Genomic DNA, 6,046 nt, shown 5'->3' with positions numbered 1-6,046 from the left:
CTTCTCAAACTAGAATCGAAAACCTATATCTAACGTTTCATGGACCGACAACAGACCCTAGATGAATTTCTTTTATTTTCCAGAATTCCTTTTCATTATTGGTAATCTTATTTTAACTGGATATTGAACTGAAATCGTTGTGCTTACCTCAAAGGAAGTGTTTTTTTTTTTTTTTCATTAGGTTACCCAGGTGAGATTTTCATTTCGACTCAGAAACTGCAAAAGTTTTTTTTTTTTTCTATTTAGGCATTTTAATGGGATAAAAAGCTTCAACAAAAAGTAAAATAGAAAAGAACATACTCGGAGGAAAAGAAAGGAACGACTGAAATACGTCAAAAGACGTATTTATAATCAGAAACTATCAGTTGTTTCATTATACATACTAATCATAAACACCCGTTGTAGGATTGTAGCCTTGAGTGTTGTAGTTAAGTTTATGATTGTGGAAGTTTTAAATCACAAAGAACTTCCAAACAATTGTGTTTGCAAGGAAACGCAGTTTACAGTAGTTTAAAAGACGGGTGAAGCAAATGTTACTACTTTTGTGCTTTTCCCGCCAGGATTTTTAATAATTCGGTATTACTTCCTGGGAAAGCTTTGCATAGGGAAAGTAGAATTGCTTAGTTATAAAAAAGTATTTATCGTTACTATAGTACGATTATCTTAGGTTGGTTGAGAACTTATATGCTTTACAACTTTAAACATTATTATATTTTCAGTTTTGTCTATTTTATCGCCTAGTATAAGTAGCTTACGCTTGTTGCGCTAAAACCTGTAACAAAGTCATTCAGGTCTTTCTGGTAGAATTTTTTCTAGAGGCAAGCATGACCCCCAAGCATGGTTAACATGTAACCGCTATTAACTTACTGATGTAAGATGTGAACATCTTTTTTTTTTTTCATGCTACCATCACTGGGCTTTGTGACAGCACATTTGATTAGGTTCTAGCGCGACATATAAACAGCACTTTAATCTGCAATAACCTATATTTCACTGCAGTACAAATTCAAGTGCTAAGCTCATAGCTGGTATAGGATGTAGTATATCATTTATGGAAACATTTATCAAGTTTTGCATGGGTCTGGGAAAACCAAAATACGATATTGTGGTACTGTTTGGATTTGGTCATCTTTCCGGTCTCATTTTACTGCTAGCGATTCGTACTTAATTAAACAAGTGGTAGCTGGCTCGTGAGATCTTTGTGTCTATGAGAAAAACGAATCATTTGTGTTGATGACAAAATAAGGCAAACCAGATCCAGCCTGGTGAAAACCTTTAGGGCTGACAAGTCGGTGCCACAGTAAACTTGGTTTGACTTGACCCATGTTGCTCTAACATTGTAGCTTTGCAGCTTTTCAGTTTTCAGGGCTGGAAAAAAAAATGAAGTTAATAAAAATGCCTTGGTCAAGTAACGTCATTTATATACAGAGTTGAATAATTATTGTTGTAGCGTTGAACCCTTGAGAAATATAATTTAATATGTTTGTAGTTTAAATGACGTGCAAATCTCAGGTAAGCATGTTTGGCAAGGAAGCACAGTTTAAGTTTAACAGTTTAGCATTCCAGATGATCTAAAGAACGGTCACCTACCTGACAGGAATCGATTACAAGGATTTTTTGGTATTGAGTAAGACTGACAGTTTTAATCCAGTGTTTTTTCGGTCGTTTGGTTTTACCACTTTCGGTTCTTTTGCCACAGGATACCAATACAAGAGCTTGCTATGATTTGCCACAAGCATGTTTACCAGAGAAGGCTTTTTCACATGCAAAAACATTTTGCCTTTTAACTGCAGTTATAAAGAGGAAATGTGTAAGTAAAGGTTAGATACAAACAACAGTGTTATGTCACTGTTATGTGTGTGCTAGTTTTTATTTGCTGTGAATATAACATCAATAAAGCCTATGACCTGCACTAGATGTCTTCGTCGTGTACAATATGCATGGGTAACAATTTCCTTGCACAATATACTTAATTACCTATTAAGGTCTGCACTCCAATATTGCCAGAGGATTATTGTTTATTACATGTAGTTGAGCCCTTTTATTCGTTGGTACTCGCGCTGAGATTGGCCGGCCGCATTTTACTGCAATTGCCGCACCGAATTCAATTAACCCATATAAGTACAAAAATCTTTAGCATTATCCAGAACTGCTTCGTTCTAGAATTTCTATAATGTAGAGACGCCATCGTACGAAGTATATCCTTTTCTTGTGGTTCGTGCCTTCCTGGCTTTACCTCCTCCTTTCAACCTGTAAAAATTTTTCATTGATTATTTCATTTCAAAATACTCTACTTAACATTCTATGGTCTATTTAACAATTATTCTTTGAAATCGAGGTGAATAGTGGCAAAATATCGTGGCGAGGTAAATATCCGTAAAGCCACTATTCACTTTTAAAAGACGTTTCTCTAAGAAAATGGGAAAAAAACCGAGCTCACACATTATCCACTCGCTAGGAGGTGAATAATGTCGAATAGTCCGAGATAGCGAACCAATCAGATTGCTTAAATCACCAAGATCACTGAGTGTGTATATACTAAAGAGTGTAGACCATGGAAAATTCTGGTCGATTTGTTTTTTCACGATAACATTTATTTTTTTACGAAAAACCAAAACAAAACAACCGGCATGCGTGACATGTTACGTCATTTCCATGGTCTATAGCTCTCGACCAATCAGCACGCGGGGATTCGCTCAGTTATTGCAAAAAGTACTATTTACCTAAGGAGCTCTCTTTGGGTGAAGGTTTTCCTGTAGTGGTCGAAAATGTCTCACTCAGCTAAAAGGAAATAGCCTTGGCCCAGGGTGTCTTTCTACATTCTGGCTAAACCTAAAGGGGAAGTGATTGCTGAGAAGGTGTGAGAATTACGCCAGCAGAAAATAATTAATTTTCCTGACACTGATATTTATATAAGTACAAAGAATTTTAAGTAACTTTTTTTGGTACGCTTTGGCAAACTGTAAATTAGCACAAACACCCACCCACACATATATAGCAGACTGTAAAAAGAATTTGTATTTTTGTAATCCGTGTACTAACTTGCGACGGAAATACACCCCAGCAATAATTAGTGCCAGCAATGAAACAGCTAATGCTCCAATACAAGTCCAGAAGAGAATGCGTAACAGTTCTGGAAGAAGAATAGATTTAAAGTTGAACATTAGGCCACTAGCTGTCTTTTTGATAGACTGTTGGTAGACACTTCTATGTGGTAACTGGCTAAATTGCCAACCAAACTTTAGGGAGCTTACGTATAGGCGTTTTTGAGCGAAGCATGTCAACTGCAAGTGAAGCCTTTTGTTTTAACATGCCCTGATGTTTTTATCTTAAAGAGAAGATTTGCGCCTGAAATTTGTTAAAAACCACTACCCAAGAATTCAAAATGCCCACTTCCGGTAGCTCAAAAACGTTTCTGCTTAAGCTCCCTGATAATTCTTTACTATCATCCTGGTCAGGTACGCGCGCCCAGGTAATAAATACACTGAAAACAGACAAGTCTATGAAAGGAAATGATATCATCCTAGCTGTTTTACACTATCGGATTCTTATGCGTGTCCAGTAATAACCGAAGTGAATGAGAAGGTCACATATTCCTTTTATTACTTTTAATGGGCCTTACAAGTGACACTTTTAAGGTGTCTTAGAAGTGACACTTTTAAGGGGTGTTTTAGGGCCTGTTTACATGGAGGTGGGGGACCCCAGGTAGGTGGGGTAACCCGCCCGTCCATATAATCTCTCATATGGTCACCCCAACTATCATGTAAACGTGATCAAATAAAATTGAGAGATTACATGGACAGGCGGATTTCCTCACCTACCTGGAGTTCCATACCTCCATGTAAACAGGCCCTTAAGTAGTAAACTTGATTTAATATATAGATTTAGCCCGGGCTAAAAGCGAAGCTCCCTTTAATAAACTTACTAGAAATACGTGTATCGCAGAAACTCGCGAAGCTAGGGGGGAGGGGGGAGGTCCATAAAATGTCAGGGATAGAAGGGGGTAGAGAATTGGAGTAAATTGTGTAGCTTGGGAGGGTGGGTTTTTAACACTGGCTTTAATATTGGAATGTGAGATGTCGGCTTAATCTCCTTTTGGTTGTTGCCGATATGTTGCCTGGAAACGCAAGATGCTCCATGACGTAGGCTACATGACGTCATTGGCGGACACAAAGCACATATATATTCAGAGAAAGAAAGATTAATATTATTTATTTATGGCGCATCGCATCTTGCATCTGGTTAAGACAACGCCCGGTTCATGTGATGCATGCGCGCTGCGTGCGCGACGAGATTATAAACTCGCTCCGCGAGAATAATTTAAATCAAACAAAAACTTGTAATCCACAAATAAGTTAACTTTAGGGCACCTTTTATGTGACTTTTGAGGGAAAGACTAAGCGATTTTAGAGAATAATAATTGAAGAGTGGAACAAATCTTACATGGAGTTAATAGCCTTATATATGCACCAAGAGACTATAAAGGGGACAGAGAGGGCATCCTCCATATACACCCTATTCCACAGGTAATTCGTCTTGAGTTATTTTTAACACCACAGATCTCAAGGGGGATTAGACAACAGCCAATCACATAGCGCAAATGTGTCCCGCGTGGATGACCCACACTGAGAGCCACGCGTCCTTCACGAAATGACGCAGAACAAAATAAGGGAAGACGCGGAGAGCGATTTTGCTATTCCTTTTGTCGACGAAAGCGACTACAGCGAGATTTCTGCGAAAGCTGTGTCAGCGAAACCGAAATTAAAAAAGAATCGCCCTTCCTCTCTTGTGTAGAGCTAACAGTAGAGCAGGGAAATCCTTAACACACTGAATATTCTCTCAGGATCATTTATAATTTACAGTTTGAAGAGAACAATTTCTGGTTTGATGTTTATTTTTTTCAGTCTTTATAGCGATTATTCCTACCCACTTACTTTGTCAATTGTAGGCGAACCCTCCTAAAGCTGAATTTCAAGAGACCATATTCAAGCTCAGAAAGAGAAATAAAATTTCGTCGTTGCTTATTTACGTCCTCCATAAAACGCGAAATTAGGCATTTTCAAGTCGTAGTCGTGCAAAAACGGGAAAGAAATGAACAAAAAAGTGTGTTGCACGTGCGAAGTTGTTGTTTTGCTAATTAAACCTATTGTTTTTTTGACGTTCTAGTTGTCGTCCGCGTCGTTGGATCTTAAACTCCCTAAATTGTACAAACGACCGGTTTCAACAGACCGGCGAAATTTCTCATTTTATTAAAGCACTGAGGTTACGACAACTTCGAGTTAAACTGATTTCACTGGTTGTCAAAGAGTCCAGCGATTCCTTTTTCCCAGGTGAGCGCCGACTCATTTCGCTTCAATATTCAGGAATGCTCTCGATCTTTTTACGCTTTCATTGCCTCTCGCCCGACATGTTTTGCAGGGCGTTTGGTCATGCGAAACCTCCACGAAACATCCACGCCTCGCGCGAGGTAACTTTATCCCGATTCTAAAAATAACTCGAGACGAATTACCTGTGGAATAGGGTGTATATGGGGGATGCCCTCTCTGTCCCCTTTATAGTCTCTTGATATGCACCTAAAAAACAGCAATCATCTTCGATCACATTTAAGAGCTGTAATGGCTCTTGATCAAAGTAGATTAGGCCTGGAAAACTAATTCTTGGAAAAAAAAATCAGGCCGAATTTTTTGCGTTCGGCAAGTTTACTTTTTAAAATCTTGCCAACCAATCTGATGGCGTGTAGCAAGCCTTTTATACTTTTTATACATCACATCTGAGCTGAAACAGTACACTATGAGGCGCTGTTTTTACCATACAGGCCTCAGACAGAATGCAGTTACTGTATTTCACAATTTTGCAAGACAAATTGCTCTCATTCAATATTCAGAACGATCAAAGCACGCGTGGGCTTTTAGCGAGAGCGTTCAAAAATTTCCAAAACACCTATACGGCCAGCCCGTTCTCACTTTTGACAAGCGCCAAATTTGCAGTGCGCGGTCAAATGTTTGCACATTAATAGAGTTTCGTTTCAACATAATGAAGAATTTAT

Source organism: Porites lutea, chromosome 1, assembly GCF_958299795.1.
Source record: "Porites lutea chromosome 1, jaPorLute2.1, whole genome shotgun sequence".
Taxonomy (NCBI): domain Eukaryota; kingdom Metazoa; phylum Cnidaria; class Anthozoa; order Scleractinia; family Poritidae; genus Porites; species Porites lutea.
The sequence above is the reverse complement of the archived record's forward strand: the minus strand, read 5'-3'. Positions refer to the sequence as shown.